Source organism: Anas acuta, chromosome 6, assembly GCF_963932015.1.
Source record: "Anas acuta chromosome 6, bAnaAcu1.1, whole genome shotgun sequence".
In the NCBI taxonomy this organism is placed as follows: domain Eukaryota; kingdom Metazoa; phylum Chordata; class Aves; order Anseriformes; family Anatidae; genus Anas; species Anas acuta.
The window spans coordinates 30858035-30880015 of NC_088984.1; the positions used below are offsets into that span (position 1 = coordinate 30858035).

The 21981-nt window shown below is 45.4% G+C and overlaps 1 protein-coding gene across 1 annotated transcript in view; it reads right to left on the minus strand.

The window, feature by feature from the left end:
- The window catches only part of LOC137858486 (uncharacterized), a 116482-nt gene extending 95033 nt beyond the window's left edge, over positions 1-21449 (minus strand). Inside the window, exons 1-3 of the mRNA XM_068686325.1 lie at positions 21326-21449; positions 20760-20853; positions 768-865 (exon numbers count right to left, since the gene is read on the minus strand). The gene's annotated coding sequence lies outside the window, so the exon portion shown is untranslated. The remainder of the gene's footprint in view (positions 1-767; positions 866-20759; positions 20854-21325) is intronic.
- Positions 21450-21981: the final 532 nt, after the last annotated feature.

The window sequence follows — 21981 nt, forward strand, 5'->3', positions numbered from 1 at the left end:
ACGAAACAGATTGGGGTTTGTCATCTTTGCTGCTTTCAGCATCTGAACCTTGGTCTCCTGTGACCGTGAGCTTTGGTACTTTAAGACAAGAGTCATGGTGATGCAAAAAAAGGCTTAAGGTAGCTGAAGAGAGCTAAAAGGTCCCATGCTGGGGATAGGGCATCTTCTGGGCTCTGTTGATCACACCGAGCTTTTCAAGTAGCAGAAGACACACACGTGCATTTATCATGGAAACCTGCACTAAGATAAAACCCAAAAGTGAGCCTGAAGATCAATAGCTAGCTCTGTGGATGTGTAAATTAATTGGCAATGCCTACGTGAGAGCACGGACGAAAGTGAAATGCTGTTTTCACAGGGACACCGAGGTATCCACACGGCATTAGAGCAACACTGCTGGACCACCTCTGTGGTCAAGGGCAAGCTGGCGAGACAAGGATGCAAATTCCTCTGCCCCTTGGCTTTCTGAATATAAGCACAATCAACATTATTTTATTACAAGACCAGGGTGGGAACTAAGGGAAATGAAGGATGCCTGGTATGGAGGCAGAATTTCCACCCCTCAAACCACACAATTCAGAGTGAGCATTAAAAATAGGCAGTTCCTACCCACACAAACCTAGCGCCAGAGCTGGAGGAGTTTGGGACAAAGGGCAAGCCGGAGCTAGGTTACGGGTAGAGTCCCCTACAACTTCGGTTATGCATCTATGGGGACTTTGAGGCTTTTGAAAAAGCAAGGTACTATTTATGCAAACCAATTTGGTTCAAACTCACCTGCCTGTAAGTGTGAAGAGCTGGCTGCTGGGTTGGATGCAAACCTCTTCACGTGGTACAGGTAGTGTAAAAGGGATCTGTTCAACAACCCTTCCTAAAAGCATGCAGAAAGACTGGGTTAGATCATTAAACCCCGAGAAGTTCCTGGTATCGACATGTTGAAATATTGATAAATTAGAAGTGTTACCAAGTATTTCAGCCAACATTTCTATCCACACAATGGCTGAGTGCGTGCAACAAGGATCTCTGGTAGGTTCTGGTGGCTCTGCCCTCCTCCAGCACTGCAGAGCTGTTAACAGCACCATTATAGCAGTTCTTTGTTAATGGAGAGAAAGCCACCAAAACATGCTAGTAGGCTTAGTTAAGATCATGTAAAACAATACTGAAACTTGTTAAGTAATGAAAAAGTCATGATTAATAGGAAAAAGAGGGTGCAAATTATCACAGACAATTGAATCAATTACAGAACTCATCTGGTGCTGATAACTCAGTTATTTAGCCACACTAGAAATAACAATAAACTGCTAGAGGCTGGTGGGTGAGCAGCTATGATCTCTGCTACAGCATCTAGCTGAAGGATTATATTTAGTAAGCACCATTTGATTTAGGACCTGAAGTCTCATCTTCCTAAACTAAATCATGTGCCTTTAGGCAGGGGCAGACACCTGAACAGATTATGGAGCAAAGGACCAGGTTAAGAGCTACCCTAGGCACTTAAGAACCTGTAGACAATGATCTAAAAGCAACTTTTTTTCCCCTTAAAGACTACCTTACTGAAGAAATACATACAATTTTTAAAGGCTCTCACTTAGAAGACCAAGGGATTCTTAATACATCCAGAGCTTCAGTTTTAGCATGATGCTATGGAAATGGGAGCTGAAAAGCCTGCAGCACCTCCTCCTCCCCACCAGCAGTACAGCTGGACCTGTAAACTCGCACACCCCGGCTTCATCCCTTCTCAGGCAAGCACAAAGAAGATAACTCCTCAGCTCTTGGCTGGGCACACCTTGTAGATGCTCACATCAAGACCTTACGACACCTTGAATACACCGCAGCAGATGAAGGCAAGGAGCAGAAGTAGCATCCACAATGCCTATAGCCAAAAGAAGACACAACCATCTCCATTTCCTGGCTCCTGCCTCGCTCCAGCTATTCACCCCCTCTGAAATATTGCTGCTCCTCAGGATTCACAGGTATTTTACATCTCCTTAATTTACAAAAAGCTCAGTGAGATATGAAACAGGTCAAGGATTTATCAGTAGCTTATGTAGTAACCTTTCACCAGCAGCACCTCGAACTCACAGCTATCTTTATATACCTGCACGTGTACTTGGCCTGCTGCAAAATAAGTCCCATTCTGTAAAAGGCACAACTGAAATAATTTCTGCCATGCCAGCTGTTACGCAAACCTCCACCCAAGATGTAGCCCCCTTGGTGACAGCAGAGGCTGCTTCACAACATCCTTTGGCCCAGCCTAACAAATATCTGTGGGGTTTTTCAGTCCAGACTGACTCCAGCCCTACGTGCTATGGGATAGCCACAGCACTGAAGCCTCCCACTCCCTCTTGATGTCTCCCACAGTTTCACAATGGCACTTTCCTTTCACAACCCCATTCTGCACATGGCCACATAGATGGGTGAGGGAAAGGAAAGGGCCAGGTGGGTGCCACCAGCCATGTCCCACAGCAGTGGGTCAGACAGGGAGGGGTGGCAGAGGCCCTCCCTTATGCATCCACAGCCCCGGCTGCAGCACAGGGAGGAAATGAGTGGAGCCTCAGGGCTGGGACACCAACATTTCTGCCTGGGCTACGGCAGCACTTGCACAGGAGGCAATTCTTCAGCCTGTGTATTTAAGGACTCGGTAAATAACTACTCAGGGGATGGTTTTCTCAAACCTACGAATGGTATTTTCATCAAAAGACCCTTTTCACAGAAATAGACGGAGGAGAAAATATTTATTCAGTGTTCCGTGGAAGCTCCGCTGGCTGGTGTTTTACAGGAATGATTGCAGCGTGCTGGGGACAAACAGACCTGGTGGGGCAGACCCAGTCCTGCTCTCGAGCTAGCACAGGTGCACGAGCTCAAACCTTGCCTGCTCAGACTTAGCTGAAGGGATTTTCTCCTCCCCTACCTGCTTTTATCTGTGCACAGACCCACTGCAACCTAACCTTGTCCCCATCACACCCTTTACTCCTCTTTTTGAAGCTCACCACTTCCCCAGCTTGGTCTCCTCAGGGAGTTCACACCTGCACCCTCCGGTCTCTTCAGGCTGCCCCCATTCATCTACAGAGCGTCCATCCCCAATTAAGAATTCCTCCTTGTGCAGAGGATATTCCTCCTGTTTTAACTTCAGTTTCCCCCTAGCCCTGCAGGCAGGCTGCTGCTCTCAAGCCTGCCACAGCAGACAGTGGGAAAGAATGAGGATGGATGTCGGGAAAGGAGAGCTGGGCTAGTGCTCAGAAAACTCTCCAAGGCAGGATCTTTCTCACAATTGCAGAGCCAGCTTGGATTCTTCTTCAAGTGACTCACATGGGGCATGGGCAGTGACAGCGACAGCGTGCACTTGTGTGTGGAGCCATGAGGCCGTGGTGTGCCTCTGCCCCAGGGAGGGAGATGCCACAACAACTGCTCCCCATCCCCTAAACAAACAGGGATGTGCTTCCAGCTGTGCACAGAGGGACTCTCAGAGCAGCCCGGGAGTCAGCCTGTTCTCAGAGATGCAGGCAAGCAGCCTGATACTTGCAGTGAAGTCTGAAAGCTGCTGAAGAGACAAATCCCCACCTCTCCATGGAAGAGTTCTGGCAGAGACCAAGCCTTGAGCTTCAAACGGTGCTTTAGGATTAGACACAAAGCTTCTGAACAGTGATCTCTCTGAAAAAGGAACTCCACAAAGAAAGTCAGATACCAACAGTAGGGATGCAGATTTAATCACCCTGCAATTGCCTTTGCTACCCCAGGGACACCCTCCTCCACAGCCACACAGTCCAAGGGGGGGTCACCAGTGACAAGCACCCTGTAAAAGAAGTCACACAAGTTCCACCAAGCAGGAATATCAGTCCAAGGTAAGTACTGTAGCATGGGATACTTTTCCAGCAAGGTGGATCAGGGCCCTGAAATCACCTAGGTTAACTGCCACAAAAAGACAAGTCCTTGGAGCTCATAGTTGCCCCCACTCCTTACGCGACATGATCTTTGCAATAGATTTACAAATAAACTTGCAGCTAAGCTGAAATAAGCTACTGCGTGATGAGAAAGTGAGCAGGTGGTCATTGCACACCAGCTTCAGGTGATGTATCTAAGGAGGAAACCCTCTGGCTACTTGATTTGGCACCGAGATATGAGAGATGTTTTACATACTGAGAAGTTGATGGGGCAGAGAGGCACATTCAGGTGTCAGCAATGACCAACAGACTCTCATAGCTAGATGAAGTTAGAAGAGTTACTATCAACTGTTTCACACACTTATAAAATCCATCAAGGCAACTGGGCATGATGTAGCTTTCACTCACTTTGCCATGTGGTTCTTGCACTTAAAAACTAGATTAACACATCGAGTGGAGTCAGCCTTCCTCTGGGAAACAATGCAAATCCGCTCAGAAAAGCGTTTCTGGGAAACCTGGAAAAAACAGTGGGCCCAAGTCTCTGCTGGCCCAACTCCACTGGTCGGAGCAGCAGCAGATAGTTCAGCCATACATTCCTAGAGCATGACTGCTCCGAGATCCCTCCCAGAGGAGAACAAGAGAAACAGCCTGATTAACAACTAATTAGAGAAGGTAATCTGACCAGAGAACAACGTGCAGCCATCCCTCTCTCTATGGAGAGAGCTTCCCCAAGCAACCAGCACTTGAGTCTACGAGACTTCTGAGGAACTGGGAGAGAGACAGAGAAAGAAGTGGATGGGAGGTGCTGTTAAAGGGAAGACAATCTGTTTTCCTCAAAGCTAATATTTCTTTTAGGTTACCAAAGTGATCATTGCTTCATTCAGCTTAAGCAAACAAAGCCCCAGATCTAAACAAAGGGTTTTCTAACAGTAAGTAAAGTTCCATTAAGAAATTGCTCAAAAGGCTCAAGTTGGCATGGCCAGATAATTGCAAGGAACAAAACGCTTTAAAATGAGCCCTGCCCATTAGTGCACAATGCTGCCTCAGTCAAACTGCAACAAATGACCGTGGCAGTCCTGGTACACATGGAAGTGACTGCGCTGAATTCCCCTCCCCTGCGCCAGCCAAGAAAGCAGTGAGACTTCCAGACAGAGACCAGGACACTTCCCAGCACTACCATCACCATTCTCAGTGGTTGGCTCATACCTTGAAGGACTGATACCACAGCACTGTAGTTAATCTACTCTTCCAGAATTAATTTGTGATGCATCTCCTGAAGAAAAGCACACAATATTTGATGAGGTCAAATCTCCCCTGCACCTGTACACTACTCAGGTCCCCTTGGAACAAGCATCCACAGCATCTAGCACAAGCCTACCTGCCATTTATCAGTGTAAAGCTAGGTGCTGAGAAATAGGAAGTGCTCCAGCAAACACGTCCAAGGCTTGAGATGTCCTGAGGTATCTCAGTTCCCAAACTGCCGAATGGGTTCTGGCTGTAGCCATCTGCACTGCTGTAGCCTCAAGGTTTTCTGGAAGACCTGTGGGGTGTGACACCTTGTTCTTCAAATCCGTGACATCCTTCAAAGGAAAGGGCTGAAGACAGATGTAACTGGAAATAGAATCTCATCACAGGGAGGAAGCATGAGCCAGAATATCCAGGCCAGAAGGTTCAAGCTGATTTCAGTTCAATCAGTTCTTGAAACCTTTGATGTCTCTTAAAAATTCTGCAATACTGATTTGTTGTGTTACTTTTTGCAATGCCCAAATTCAGTTCCACTTAGGATTCTGCTCCTGAAAATCTCCTGCTGCAAGCTGGTTACCCAGAATGTATGCATCTAAAATATACAGGCTTCATTATTACCTGCGGTGGACCACAAGAGATGGAACTTGCTTTTGTTGCTCCAAACAAGCAGCTGACATCTGCACTGTAGAGCAACTTGTGCCTTCCTTTCTGTATCTGATGGAATAGATTTAGATTTCCTTTTACTTTTTTTTTTTGTGCACAGAACCCCTGCCATAGAAAATAATCTCACAGTGCTCAGCAAATCATATAACAGGAGATGACAGAACTCAAGAAGCTCCCACCAGCTGTTATCCTCATTTTTTTTTTTTATTTAATGAGCCTTTTTAACAATTCAGTCTGCTCATTGAGACTGATGGACTATTTTTCACTACTCAGCTCCTGTGAGGGGGAGAGATGCCTGACAGCGGCAGAAAATATCCATTCATTCTTCACATTTGCCAAGTCCCCTGTGGGGTTTCATTATACACCTTGGAGATAAATAACCTTGACCTGAGGAATTAATTCACCAAATGTGATCCACAGTAGTTCATTCACTCTTGAAAGTTGTTCCCAAGCTCACGCACTTCAAGAGATACGATACACGTGAAAGGCAGGTAGAGCAACTTGTTCTGCTGGATTATGAAGCAAAAATAGTTTTATTTGTACTTCAGATGAGGGAGGGAAGAGGCATCAAAATAAACCAAATGCTTTTAGGGGTTAAGATTTTTACTGCTAGGTATGCTTGCTCCCATCCCAGTTCTATCAAAATTTCCCCTCTTCCAGCAAGCAGTGAATTTCCAGCAATGGAAACAGAAAGAAGCAGATGAACTCAAGCTAAGCCATCACTCCCCAAAGATGTTTCTGCTTCACTTCAAGCCAGATTTCATGTCACTTCCCACATAATACCTATCTTGCAATGCTTCCAATAACTTCCTTCTCAAAATTAGGTGCACTTGCACTGGGACAGAGGCTAAGCAGGACGAGATTCATTCCTTGGTTAAGCTCTTCTGATAAAGCTGTCAAATATTTAGTCAGATTCAAAATACTCCTTACACCCTCAACCAGGCAGGCAAATTGCTTTCATCTTCTATGGCACCTTTCACTCCCAAGGAGCTGCCCTCAGTGTAAAACACAGGTAGAATAAAGGTAGACCCAAGCACTGAACAAATTGATGCACTCCCTGTTCTCCTAGCCAGCTGATTTTTACTATTATTTTTTAGGTCTTCTGCAAAATGAAGCACTTGCAAAGCTTCTCCAAAGAGCCATTTCACCAAGGTTGGCTTTGCTCAAGTCTTCTGTTGTGGTGTGCAAACTGGAGTTGCCAAGACCTCATCCAGCACTGCAAGGAAAGATTTGGCTTTAGCTGCTCTTCTTTCTCCATAGACCTGGGATTAAACTTGAAGACTGAAAAAAATGTTGAAAGCTGAAATCTCAAGTCTTATCTTTAATCTGGCACTGCAGTGGGTATAGCACTTGACATAACTAAGAACTGCCACGCTAAACTCTGACCTCGTAGCCACATCTCATCACAAGTGAAATCAAAGCCACTTAGAACTTGGTGCCAGTCTGGAAATACATCCCAACAGAGTTGATGTTTCAGATGTGAGACTACAGCACTGGTTCTTCAAATTGCTTTTATCATTTCCTGTTGATTACTTTGTTTCTCAAGTGTGAAGCCAGCTCACACCCCAGGACACCCTGCAGCTTGGCATTTTCTCCTAACTCTTATCCAAGGGTTTTCCCGACAGCCAGCTGAGATCACCCCATACCATCTGTGACCTCACACCCTCCCAAAGGGAGGCAGCTACCAGGCAATACCCTATAGACTGAGAGCACCCATGTGTGCAGGTGTACCACCACCGAGGTTCTTCCCAGAAGCATGGGAACCCAGAAAGCTCCCTCTGTTCTTGCACAGCCTGTTGATATCTTGCTGAAATGACACTGTGAGGAGAGATGCTGCTCTGCAAGAGGAGAGGTGTAACAGCTGGGTGCAATCTCTGGGAATCCAAACATTTGGGAACTGTGGTGGACAGCTTAATCCAAAGCCAGGAAAGACTCAGGATGGCCAGCGCATTCAGGAACTGGCAAGGCACAGCTGGCAGGATGCTGCAGGAACCTCTGCCACCCTCAGCTGCTTTCATCACCCTGACACAGCTGCTGGCGGGCAGGGAGCTGCCTGTGCCAGGCTGGTGCTGAGCACTGCCCCGCAGGGTGCCCAGCAGCATCGCTCCCTCTCCGCAGCCCAAGGCACAGAGCAGCTTGAAGGCTGGAAGAGCAAAACAACTATTTAGGCCACCCACTGTCAGGGCTTTCTTTGTGAGTTAGAGCTAGGCAGCAACTCCGACAACACTTACTGAAGGAGAATGCTATTTTCCTTCTTAATTAAGAGCTAAGCAGCAAACAGGGATTTATCTGTCCGGAGCTGCTGTAAACAAAGGCTACATGCTTGGAGTACAGCACAGCTCATCTACTGTAAGTGCTACAAAAAGAGACCCACCTGCAACATCACCATGAAGCAAATGTTAACACCAAAAGGGCAGCGCAGACGTGGAGTCGGAGCCAGCAGTGCCAGCGGTAGCAGCAGGAGCAGAAGGGTGGACTTGCATTATTTAGGCAACCACCAGACTGGGCATGTCCATACCATGGCTCACAGCATGGAACTGACCTTCTTAACACTGGGAAGATCAAACTGGGTGTTTGAGAGCATTCAAAACAGCCTACTGCATACACACCTGGCTTCAACCAGCTTCAGCTGTCCCCAGGTGAGCTCATCCTCACACCTGGGCAGCTTGGGAACTTAAGAGTGCTGGCTTCAGCTTCAACTGCAGCTTTTTTTGCTCAGCTTGGACCATCTACAAGAAAGTTCTCCCTGGTGGGGACTCCCAAGGGTTCTGAGTAAGAGGTTACAGTCAGAGCTCAATTGCCCCACATATGTTGAGCAACATCCAGAACTCTAAGCCTAAATTAGTAACAGATACCAGCGATGTTGATAATTATATTGAATTTTAGAACTGAGGTTTCTGTAGTCATTAAGGACCTGATAAGAGATTGTACTCAACACCTACATTAAAGAACATCTGGAGATCAGGGAAGAAAAGCAAGAAGCTTAGAAAATGGATAAGGGCTTTCTAAAGAAAGTGAAAATGTGAGAAACCAGCCAGCAGAAAGGAGAAATGCCTGGAAGAGATGAAACATATGCACTTACCAGTCTAAGACCATCCCTACTGGAAATTCACTGCTCATCTGCAGGAACAAGGGATTATTTGACCATAACTGGATGCAAGTCAAAACCCTAAGACACTCTAAACAGATTCTAAGCAGCAAGACAACTTAGGTCTTAATATTTTCCTATTTTGCTCCTTACATATGATAACATCTTCGAAAGAACAGACCCAGTGTCTCTCTGGATCACTTGCTGAAAACACGGATTATTCACCCAGTGTTTAGAGCCACGAAAGGCTTGGAACAGCTGGAATCAAACATAATGGCAAATGTGGGAATTAATACCCTGATAAACAAGGTGAGCAGTATTCGTGACACACAGCTATGGTGCAAGGTGCTGGGAAAAGATTGCTCAAAGGCATGTGAATTAGGACAAAACTGAGGATTAAGAGAGATGTAGATGAACCCCTGGAAGCACAGAGGGAGGCAGGAGCTGGCTGTGTGTGAAGAGATGGGGCCGGAATAGATTAGAAGAGGTGCAGAGCTTACCTTACCCCAGCAAGTTTCCTGCTGCTGCAGGGAAAATGGGAGAAAATTTGTTTTAAGGTGTCTCCAACTGGTCCTTTATGAGGACCATAATTTAGTTAGAAAAAGGCAATTAGAATGTGTACTTTTCTTTATACTGAAACAATAGTAAAAGCCTTTATGCATAAATGTTTATGTAAAAGCTTGTTAGGCTTGCAGTCATAAGCGATGACTAAACCCAGATGAGAAACTCCAGCAGAAAGAAGCAGCAGGGACTGTGGGAAGGTTTTCACCAAGAAGAAAAACTCATTAGCTTTAGTTTGGTGGGTGAGACACTGGAAAAAAAAATCTTTATTCACATCCCTACTCTAATACACAGGACTAATAAGGATTAATATCAGCAATGATGGTTACTCAGAAGCAAAAAAAAAAATAGTACAAAGTATGAATTCTCGTCCAAGAAATCATAGCAGATTACACTCCCAGTCACTCACACCAACATACACCCTTTCCTCTTTTAAACCATTACCTAAAAAGTAGAAAGTTATATTTGAAGCAGAGGCAGCAAGAATGGCTGTGGACTGTATAGTTTTGTTTGCTGTGTTTTAGAGTGCATTGTGTTTGTAGCATGGTTATTTTCATTCTTTCCACCCTCTTGAAGTAATGCTTCCAAAGCATTCTCTTCTGGCAAGAAATTAATTTCCCACTAGAGTTTGAGATGCTTTTCTTCAGTTTCTCTGGAAGACTCAAGTTCTTCCTTTTAATTCCTTGTAATACTGAACAGATAAACAAAATCCAGGTGAAGCAGAATTCCTGGTTTGCAATGCATGTTGATTGCAATCTGCAGAAAGGGGAAAAACATGTTCTGTTGTGTTATCCCCACATTGCAAGTCACTGTGGTGCAACTGCAGTCTCCTTGGTGATGCTGCAGGCTCTGCCCCCTCTTACTACATACCAGTCTCCAAATTAAGCATGCTTCCAGCCTTACCCCAACACCCATTTTGTCTGCACACCTTGTGTTGCTTGCACATGCACGCGTGCCTGCAGGACATAGATTGCTCCATCATCTACTCTCACATTGCTGAACTTTTATTTTCAGTTTTCAGGACTGTTTTTAAGGTTTTTATTTTAAGAAGAATTTCATAACACCAGGAATTTCCACAGGAAAAGCACTTGCTGTTGACTACTAAGATCCAAGACTGAAGCACACACATCTCAGACACAAGCCATGCTACAGACAATACAACATTCCCTCTGAGCCTTTAGGATTATTCCTTGCAAAACTGCTGTCTGCAGTGTAACCAAAGACACTGGGTGGATGACTTGTGCATTTCAGACTTAAAATAACTCCTGCTTCTGTTTATTTATAATGACATTCATAAGAAGACCATTGTGGATGTGTATAAATACACCACCACCATAGCTGGAATAGCATCTAAGATCAAATAATACAGCACAGGACACGGCCATGAATTCGGAGTTGACTTCAAGCTGCTCAGCTCTGCAGTCACACCATTTGGAGACACGTACCATGTGCAGCTCTATAAACCCTATTTATCATCACCTTAAAGTGCACGGCCTTAATTATGCTCTCTCCAAAAGCCTTACCTGCTACTTCATGAAATACTTAGGCACACCAGAAATGGAGGAGAGAGACAGGCTTCTATTTAGTTTTAGATGTAACGCAGCTTTCCGCTGAATAGTTAAACTGAGTGTACTTACTTTGCTTTGCTGTTTGTATGTTTTTCTCTTAGCAACACAAAAGAATGCTTTCAGTTATGGTTTCATATAGTTAGAAATCAAAAGTCAGCTTGGAAAATAGGATATTTGAAAATACATACAACAAATCATTTACATTAAGCTGCAAAACAAAGGTATCCTTTTAACTTAAGGAATGTATTTTGTGTAAACACAAACACACTTCAAACTGTGCATTTACACAAACTTGCTTCCTTCCCAAAGAGCTTTACATGTGGAACAGATTCAAATCCCAGAAAACCCCTGAGGGTTTTTGTTCATAAGAATATTCCCAACTCAGTGAGATTATTCGTTTATTTTCAATTAGTCACCAGTTTGTTTGCAGAATTGAGCCTGCATTAAAAAGAGCTCTAATACAGCACTGAATAAAGACCCCTCTAAAGTTGCTGCTCAGCAGCTCTATTCCACAGAAAAAAAAAAAAAAGAAATAAAGCCCTAGCATTTAAATAAGAGTTCAAGGAAGAGAAAAAGGCAGAATACAACAGGCTAAGTTAAAGTTTGACCAGGGCTGGAGTTTACATCTCTTCTCCAAACAAAAAGCATACCGTGCGGGGTATTTAGTGAGAGGCTGGCAAGTCAAAGCCTTGCCTTCTGCGAGCAATCCAGCCTCTGCCAGGGGTTGTTGCTCATGATTTTCCATAACTCAGCAACCCCCCCGGGGAGCCACTGCTCTGACCACCGCTGGCATCTCCTGGGGCACGAAGGTTTTGCACAGCAAAGCTCAGGGCACTGCAAGATTCCATGGCCTGGTGGCTGCAGAACTGTTATCAAGCAAGCTGGAGGGGACAATACTAAGGGGAAAGGATTAGCATACAGCTGGAGGAAAATCTCAGAATCTTATCTTGTGAATCTGAGCAAGTGCTGTGGCCTGTCAGATGCATCCCACGTAGCCTAAAGGTCTTCCAAATACCTCCCTGCAGCCCAGTGCCATCAGCTTTCACCAAGGAGCTTGAAGGCAGTGAGCAGCCCTGCTTTCTGCCTGTCAAAGACACTCCAGACATCCCTGTTGAAGGTGAAAAAAAATAAATAAAAACATGCTCAACTCCGCACCTTTCAGCATGGTTTGCAAGTTAATGACCTGTGCGTTGGCAGCACTCCTTCACTGGTTTGGAAGGAACTCAGGTGAGCTATGATAGCAAAGTGCAAAACCAGGATTAAACAATAGATTTTCCAGAGGGTTGAGCTCTTTCAATTCCTTTTCCTTAATCTCCATTACTGTATAACTAGCTGCTGTTTGAGTTTACTGGGGGAGGAGGAAGCGAGCTCTTATCAGGCAGGGGAAATCAAGGGTCAGAGCAAGAACTAGGCACTGCTTAAGCTTCCCTCAGGTTTTCTCCCCTCCATCATCTGTATGCTAATCTCAGCCTGAATATCACCCACAGGTAAGGGCCGAGCTCCCCTGCAGCTCCAGGAACAAAAAGGCACCAGATTATGATCTGAAAACAAAATGACACTGTTTACTGCAGCGCTTCTGAGGGTCAGCAAGGCTCTAGCAGGACTAGTCATATGCTAAAGCGCCTTTGGCAGCAGGGACAGCCCTTCCACCCCATTTCTGCAGCCACCAGGTGTAACAGGCAGGGTCCAGCTTCCCCAGGCTCTCCGAGCACTGCAGCATCACCAGGACATGCTGTTGCTTCAGTAAGAACTGACACGGAGCTGCAAGCCAGGTGTGTACTCAGCATGCAGCTGCTCGAGGCCGGGCTGCTGCCATTTCCAGCTGCATCTCTGCAGCAGCGCTTGGGGAAAGCAGAGGACAGCAGGTGGATGTGCTCAGCCTGCAGGGAACAGGCTGACAGTGCCCACTGAGCACCACCCGCATAGACAATGCTTGCTCTGGGCAGACCCAAGGACTGAATGCTCAGTGCTGAGCTCTAATCTTATGGACTCTTTTTTGATCTATTTTGATTTTTTTTCAATCCATTCTGGGCTGAGCCACGCCAACAGGCTCGGTGGAGAGCCCTGACTGTGGAAATGTGTTTCTTTTTAGTGAGATCAATGTCTTTTGTCAAATTTCAAAGTGGAATTAGGCACTTTCATTCAGGATTTCTGTTTTAATTCAAGCCCACAATTAAACCATATGTAGATTTGAGCTGCACACGCTTATTGGAAGTGGCAGGCCCTGAATGACTGGCGTTCCTCCAGGCTTCAGAAATGCTTACGTTCACTACGGTCCTCTTACAGCCAGGAGAGTCTGATACCAAATCTCACCAGGTCCTGTGATGTAAAGTATGCCAGCACTGCCTTTGGGCAAGCCCAGCACAGTCAGTGGTACCTGTCAAGAGCAAGGGGACACTGGTAGGCAGGATCAGCCTAGCAAGAATGCTAGAGGTCACATTTACTGGAGTTTTTTTTTTTTTTTTTTTAAAAAAAAAAAAGCTTTATGTTAACCTGACTTCGTTTTTCTAAGGACAAACCCCCTACTAACACACTGCTTCCCATGATACACTCCCAACAGAGCAGTCACAGCAGCAGGGCACAGTCAGTTTGGAAACCAGCTACACTTCACCCACTCCAGAGCATCCTGGAAGCAGTCTGGCCAGGAAGAAATGTGAGACAGGGCAGCAGAGGGCTGGCTGCAGGAGATCAGGGGCAGCAGGCTTCAGCCATGGTCTCTTTAGGGTCAGTTCGGGGGATCTGAGGGAAGTTCCAGATCCCCTGTGAAAGCATTTTCCTTGGGTATAACGCAAGGCAATCCAGAAGAGCCTCATGGGTGCAGGGGCTCCTGCCAACTGAAGCTGTTGCCTGTGTCAACAGGAGTAGAGCTAAATTAGTCCTTAAATGAGTTGAACAGTCTGAGGTCCTTACGCAGTGAAGCCAAAAGCAGTTAGGGAAGAGTTCTCAGCAGAAAGTATTATGTTTGGAACAGACCAACGGAGCACCAACATATAGAGCTTCTCTGTGCTGATCAAGCCTCTTCATCACAACACGCAAGATGTAAGTACATGCAGGGGCACCCTTTCAAGCAGGGAACATGAAACTTGAAAAATAAACTGTTTATGTCCATAGATAACTGAAAGAAAACTGGCAGGATGAATCAGAGGTGGTTTGAAAAGTGCTTCCAGGACTTGCCATTAGCAAGGCGGGCAACATTTTGGTTTCTGAAATGAGAGCACAGAGCTCTGAAGAAAAACACTGTAAAAACAATTCAGAGAGCAAAGTAAACACTCCACCCTAATAGGAAGTCTCTTTCCCCTTTGAATCAGACATTGCTATGATTTCAGGCCTGAACTTCAAATCCAGCATCAGAAGATGTCCAAGTCCAACATCCACTGGACAAAGCCCGAGCACCATGCACCAAAGTACCTTATTCCAGGCAGTGTCCTCCCTAAAATGAAGATCAGCACTCTGGGTTGGGCTGGATTTCCTGTGCCACATATCAAATTTTCCGGTGTACCTTACACTGTCATCTTTTAAACTAGTTATAAACAGTTTTAAAGGCAGTAAGAACTCCAAATTGAACACAAAGCTTCAAAAGCCAGCATTAGACTTGAGGTAATTTTAACTATTTGTTTTTTTTTTTAAAAAAAAAAAAAAACTTAAGCCACTATCATACATAATCAGCAAGTTTTAGTGTCTGATGCAAAGCGCATCAATTCTAATTAACAACATCCCTTCTACTTGCTACAGTCCCTTTAGGTTATTCTTCATTTTGTATTAAAGCATGTGATAAGTGATAGATTTCTGTGAGCTCCTGTGAGATACCACTGAAGCTTTTTGCATTCATCTTGTTGAATTTGCCTACCATTGACTTGCACCGATGAGCTTACAGTGGGCCATGCAGCTTGCTGCATATTCCAGCCCTGAACTCTGAATTAGCTGCACTTAAACAAGAGGTGATGATCAATTTACATCTGTAATAGACAATTTCCCCCAGAAGTGAACCTAAGGTGATTTCTCTTGGTTAATACTGCAGTAATAACAGGAATACACTTGGAACCATCCAATATAACAAGTTGACAACTCGTCTGATGTTTTAGGTGAAGAAGCTTATCTGAATTTCTAGACCAGAACAGGAGCCAAGCTTTCCAGAGATTCAAGAACACTGAAATTGAATGTTTTTCCTCCCCCATTTGCCCATTTGGAAGTGGGCAAGATTACTTTTGGCTTGGAGAATCTTCTCAAGGCTATTCCTATGTTCTTTTTCTTGGAATAACAATCACCTTCACTCCAACAAATCCATTTCCAGAACATTACAACAGTTTGTAGAGGCTGCAAAAGTGGGATCTGCATTAGCTCTTGTACAAGCAGCACCGAGCTGCTTTCCGAAACGAGCACATTCCCAACCACGAGCCTGATTGTTTTCTCAAGCATGTGTGGAGCCAGTTACTAAAAGTATAAAATACCTCATTGGGCAAAAGGCAATCTTCAACATTTCAAAGGCTTGAAGCAGGAAGAGGTGGCTTTGCACTGTGTCAGACCAGTCGACCAGTACGAACTGCATGAACGTAAAGATAACAAACCACCATTACACCACTTCAATAATATTTATCTGCTACAGTCCTGTCTACAGCAACAGAGTCATCAATTTGGGGCAGCTTAAAAAGGTACTAAATTATAGAGTGGAAGTGCTTAAATACACATCTTTATCTGCAAGGAATTTGCATGACAGCTTTGCTCTTATCAAGAGCTGGTGAAGGAGGAATTAGCATGTTTTTACGCTCCTGGCATAGAGCAGACAGTGGTTGATGTGACCATTTAAGGCCTGAGCCAGACAAGTTTTTGCCATTTACTGACTCCAGTCAGTGCACCCAGACACTTATGTCTGCTCTTGCAAGATGGATCAGCCCCACTGGGCCCACTTGTTTTGGTGACCTGAACTCCACCAGGAAGTGCTGACACCTTGGATGTAGGGAAACGTTTAAGTGGTACAGGACTGGCATCTTCAGTTCCTCCACAGTGCCCAGATGGGACATAGCTAGGGCAAAACAGGGTAAGCATGCTCTGTTTTCATATGAGCATATGGGGTACACCCAGATCTTATTTTCTTAACCCCAAACCAACAAACAGAGGCTCCATGGCAGACAGATTGCTCTGGCTTGTAAAGCAAGACTTTTAAGGTCTGGTCCTGGGTTTGCAGCTCACCTTGTGATCTGGAATTACCTCTTTTCTCTCTCTGCCTCAAAGGCTCTTATCTATTTCAAGCTCCTTTGCAGAAGCCAAGGAGGGGAGGCAGGACAGAGCTCATGGTTTATTCATATGACCCAGAGGCACAGGATTCCCCCACACACACACTGACTGACAACACATCAGCGAGATGCATTAGCGTTGCTTTCCAGTTGCCTGAAAAACCTGCCATCAGCACAAAAACCTCATCTCCTGCTTTAGGTGATAAACTTCCCAGGGCAACAAATCCTCCTCACAAGGCATCTGGTTGCTTGTGCATCAGAGCTGTGGTCTTCACTTTCTGGGGAGTGCAGCAAGGAGTAGGAGCAGTCCTGAAACTGCTGATTTGTGCCATCACTTCCCACCTCATCCTCTACCACCTCTAACATCAGGACTTAATGATCCAGAGGGCAGGGATCCTGATATAGGCTTTATTCCCCCAAAGTGAATTGTCACTCACAGCAAGTACCTTTACTGCTTCCCATCTATCAAAGCCCACAGGTGACCCCAGGAGAACACCACCCAAAGGGGAAGGAGCCTTTCCACCAGCAACACGCAGAGAACAGAGCAGACAGCTGGCCAAGGAGACAGACACAGCCTACAGAATATTTAAGCCACTGGGAGTGTCATCACCTCAGTGGCTAACAAGAGCTATAGGACAGGAGGCTGGTTCATAAAGCCAGGCTCCCATCTCCCCTCTCATGCTTATGTGCTAAGTCAGCGCTTGGACTTGGTCACAGCATCTTAAATCGGTTCCTTCTGTAGATTTTTTTCTCCCCTCCCAAAGTCTACACTCACTATTTAAACACATACCCAGCTTCAACCCCAAAGGATCTCCTGTCCATACTGGCAGTGCTGAAGTTTTGGGAACATTTGTGTTGGTCTCAGCAGGTCCCCAGCCCACTCTTGCAGCAAGCCAACCACCTCCTCTTTACTCTGTGCCCCAATCCTCTTCATCACCACTTAATTCTCTACTGCAGTCTGGAAAGATAGCCTAAAGCCAGCCAAATAAACTACAATAAACTTCAAAGGTCCACATGGGTACATCACCTCATCAGGCAGGTACCAAACTGTTTCCAAACACAGCCATCTACAGCTCTTCTTCTACAGCCAGCTTCTAACGAGGTTCCCAACTTCTAACAGGGTTCCTTGAACTACCCCCAGCATCATGGTGCACAGGCATTAATTACACAGAAATTCATAAAGGTCAGTCTTGGAGGTACGCATTTAGAGTGGGGTTTGCCATCCCCCCCACCCTGCCCTTCCAAGTCTCCCTGCATATGCTGGACACATGCAGCATTCAGTTGGACAGAAGTTGACATTTTAATTCCACAGAAAACATTCAAGGCAGCTTTCAGCCCAAATTAGAAAAGTTTCGTGTTCCAACAATTAAATTCCCATCCCAGGAAAAAGTTTGCTGGAGTCAAAAGCCTCATTCCATTTCCATACTATAGAGAAGACTTGTTTGAACACAGTGTTTTGCGATTTGACAACGCTGAAATTGTTTCCACTGAAAGCTCTATTCTGAAAGGAAATCCTTCTTCATTTGCTTATATGACCGAGCCACACGGATGCCAGCATTTCACCATAAGAGCTCTGAATTTCTTAGAACACTGCATGAAGACTGTCAGAGGGCTTCCTCCCACATCTGCTCTCAAGAGCCTGCCTCCCCAGCTGTCATCACAAGCCTCTGCTGAGCAAGAGCACCCTGCGAAGAGGAGCCAGCAGATTACAGATGAGACTACCAGTGATCAGCACCCCAGTACTGCTGCGGGCACTGCTTACATGGCTGTAAGTGTTCAGCAAAGCAGGCTTTATGTTCCTTCAGCGATGCCAGCTTCTCCTGCTTGCCTTTGGCTTCAGCCCCTTCAACCCTGGGACAAGTCTAAAACAATTTCCAAAGAAATCGCTAATAAAATGAACAAAGTGAAGGCCTTAAACACATGATGAAGATCCTTCCCTGCCTTCACAACCACACTCTCTGCTGTTTTCAAATGAAGACATTTACAGGAGTATGCAAGTGTGTTGTTTCTTGTACTGTATGCTCACAGGTGGGCTTTCCCTCTTCACACTATTTTTAATATGAGCACTTCACATTTCCTTGCCTCATGTCAACCTTCATGCCTGATTTTCCTCCCTTTCTGTTTAGGGATGAAAACAGTAATAGCAGACACCCCTGTTCCCTTGCACTGTATTTATAGAGCATGAAATGCTTCCAAGAGGTAGGCTTCAGACACAAGCACTGGAGACACTAATTGCACTGCTAACTTCCCAGTGGGTGCAATTTATTTGTTGAAAAGTAGAAATTGCATGGAGAATGTAGCCTTGATATTTTTCTGGCATAATCAGCAAACAAAACAAAGAACATCAAAGCCAAAAAACAAAGGGCTGGCCAGGAGAAGGGAAATACATGGAGCTAATTAGGGAATAACTCAAAAAGGTAGGAAACAATCCAAAAAGGTAGAAAAATGAGGAATACTGGCCCAGTCTCCAGTCTTTTCTGCTGGTACAGATGTGGTACAAGGGGGTTGTGTTTCAGATCTACTGTATGGGTGTCAAGCCAGAGGCAGCAGCAGGGAGAGGAGACACTATGGTGCCCAGTCTCCCTGTTCCCTGCTGGTAGGAAGGTTTTACAGCTCGCCATCACAGCAGGAATTGTGCACCCTCTAACAGTCTGATGCTCCAGCCAGCTACTGCCTGCATTCGGCTGCTTCTCAGTACAGACTGAGGTCTCAGCTAATTAGAAGTTCCTAATGTGCAGATATATCAACTCATAATCTCCCCAGATTATGCGCTGAGCAGTGGTTTAGGTAACAAACCCGGTAATCCACCAGCACCCTGGCAGCAGGTCAGAGGGTTTTTTCACCACAGAACAGCAGGCTGAAGCCCTGAGGCATCGGGGTTGCAGCTGACTCAAAAGGCAAGCGTTTGGATTTGTGTGTAATGCAAATTCTGATATTTCAGCTTAAAGAGATGAAACCCAACAGGACCAGTGGTTTCACACTTCACTGCTTGAGCTCTTGACCACCAGCCTTGCCAGAAGTCCCCAGGAGTGATCCCACGTCTTTGTGGTAGGACAGGAGGTGCCCGAGGTGGTGTTTTAGGCTGGACTTAGAGCACTTCCCCAAAAAATGATTCATTTATGGGTAAGCTTCCCATCAGCTTATATGACCACAAGCACAAGCAAATATAGCACCAGCAAAGAGTCATTAATTTGGCCAAGGCTTTGCACCACAGATCCTTGTTTGGACACTCCGGGTTGACATCAGCCAGTCCATCCCACAGAAAACATGCCTGCTAGGCCAACAGCCTGCCCTTGCACTGAGAAAAGTGGGATGCACAAGGCTGGGAGCCCCAGAGCAATGAGGAAAGGCTATCTTGGCCCTCTTTGCATGCTTTTTCTCCCACACTTCAAGGAGAATGGCTCTCCTACCAGCTACAGATTGTTGCAAATGCATCAGCAAAAGGCTAAGGAGCAGACTCACCTCAGATGAGCAGCTGTTACCAGGAGAACCTGCAAGAAGGTGGCAGACAAATCCAGGAGCCCTCAACACCAAATCAGTACCCAACTTTTAGGAACTAGCATGTAGATAAGTACACATTTTGTAAGGAATGTAACCAGGAGCACCAGATTTTAAGGGCTTTAGGGGAATTGGATTACCCACATTAAGAGTATTCGGGAGTATTGCTTTCCAAGGCCATTATCTCTTTAAGTTTAACATATGCTGTTCCCCAAACAGATTCTTGTTACCAATAACAGAAATAAGAACTGGTGTTGGAGAAGAACACCTTCCTCTGCACGGTCCCTGGGGACTAGGAGTGTAAGAAGTGGGCAGGTCCATGCAGGGAGGAGAGCAGCTAGGACAGGATTCCCCTACCACTTAACTGCTTGCAGCTGCTCTCTGTGCCACGCTCCACAAACAAGCAGCCTTTGTCTCAGGCTGCATTTCTCTGCAATGCTCAGCAAAGAGGGAAATCTCACTCTGTATAGACCTTCTTACAAAAGCACCTCTAGTATTTTCCTTCAGCAGCAATATTCGCACTTCAAGTCAGAAAACAAGGCTTTTACCTTTTTTTTTTTTTCATATAAGACCAAAAATAAACAGCTTCCAAGGATAACATTGAGACTGAAGTGTCAGACAATAATTGAATAAATTCCTACTTATGCTCCACCTCCATGTTTCCTTTACAGAAATTTGTTTCCTTATCAAGAAAGCCACAAAACAGAATTTTAGGACGAAGATTTTTCCTTTATTTCTAAGAGGAAGTTTTCAAACACTGTCCACCTGCCTGAAGTAGACAAAAAAAGCTACTCCATTACCCTCCATTGCACAAGGATGTGCTGTTATTGTTTTCTCTAACACAAGTGGCCTTAGTTTTTCTCCACATGACAATACAGAACAATTTCAGAACACCTGAATTCCTGCTTCTACCTCTTTATAACTCATTTAACACATCGGCACCAAGATGGATTGCCTTCCCTTGAAGGCTCAGTGAACCAGACAGAAACCATACACAAAGAAGACCCACAACATGGTAAACGAGAGGCATTACCTGCTGTACACATCGATGCTGGTCCCTCCACCTGGTCGCAGAGCTGCAGCAGGCCGCTTGCTGGCATTAAATTCATCCACAGCAAAGCACAATGCTGAAACAGAGCACAAAAGAAGTCATTGTTATCTTTGTGCTTGGTCTTTCATGAGGTTTTCTGGCTGGATTTGCACTTCAGAGGTACTCAACGCTAGAAGGGGCAAAAGGAGTACAAGAATTTATTCCAGTCGCTTTGAGCAGAAATCACAAGCAGCACTGAGAGCAGCAGTAGCTTGACTACTCCTTATCTTAAACATCCTCCTGTACAAAAAGGAGGATTTAAGGGGTCAGCTAACCCAGCCTTAAGCCTTTTTTAGCTTTCAAATACAGCAGGGCATAATGGAGCAAAAGTGTCAGCATCTAGAAATCCTTCTCCACATACCCACAGCCCCCCTCTAACAGCAGATCTCTCCTGCAGAAAGGAACAGCCCTTTATTACAAATTTGCAGCCTTTGGGGCTGGAGGAACCCTGAGCAGAGGTGACAGCACAGCAGGAACTCCTCTTTTAAGCAACACAAGCCAAAACTCACCCCAAAGCTCCCCGTGAAAGAGCAAGTGGCAGGAACTCTCCCTTATAAAGCAACACCCAAAAAGCTTTTGCTGCAATTACAGGGGCATAAGGACCTGGAGCATAGCAGGAAACCCCTTGCAACCTTCCCTCCCTCCCCCTAGTACTACCCCACTAATAATGGGTTTGCTAACAAGCAGCAGCTTTCTGCTGCAGCTGCCCACAAATGCTGGGCACCTGGCTGATGGCACGGTCCCCGGGTTACTTGATTTTTTTCCCCTTCCTTCCCAAATGGCTAAAAAGAAGCCATAAAGTTGAAGTTGAATTTGGTTCAATTTTTACTTAGTGAATCCTAGAGCAATGTGCTGCAGAGGAAAGGGGGCAGTCCCTCTGCCATTGCCCTCTCTTTATCCAAGCTCCCTAAGCTCTCCACCACGCACAAAGCCCTGCCTCGCTGCTGCACAGGGGCTTGTCAGCATAAATCAGAAAACGTGAGCTTGGGGAAAACTGGTGTTTTCCATCAAAATGCTGTTTTAATCAGAAATTTCCAGCCAGTTTTCCTTTACCCTGGAGTTTCTACAATTAAATGATCATAACAGGGAATGGCTTTCAGTTTCAAATCATGTTCCTCGTCCAATTCAACAAGTATGTTTACCAAACCATCCTATTTATTTTTAA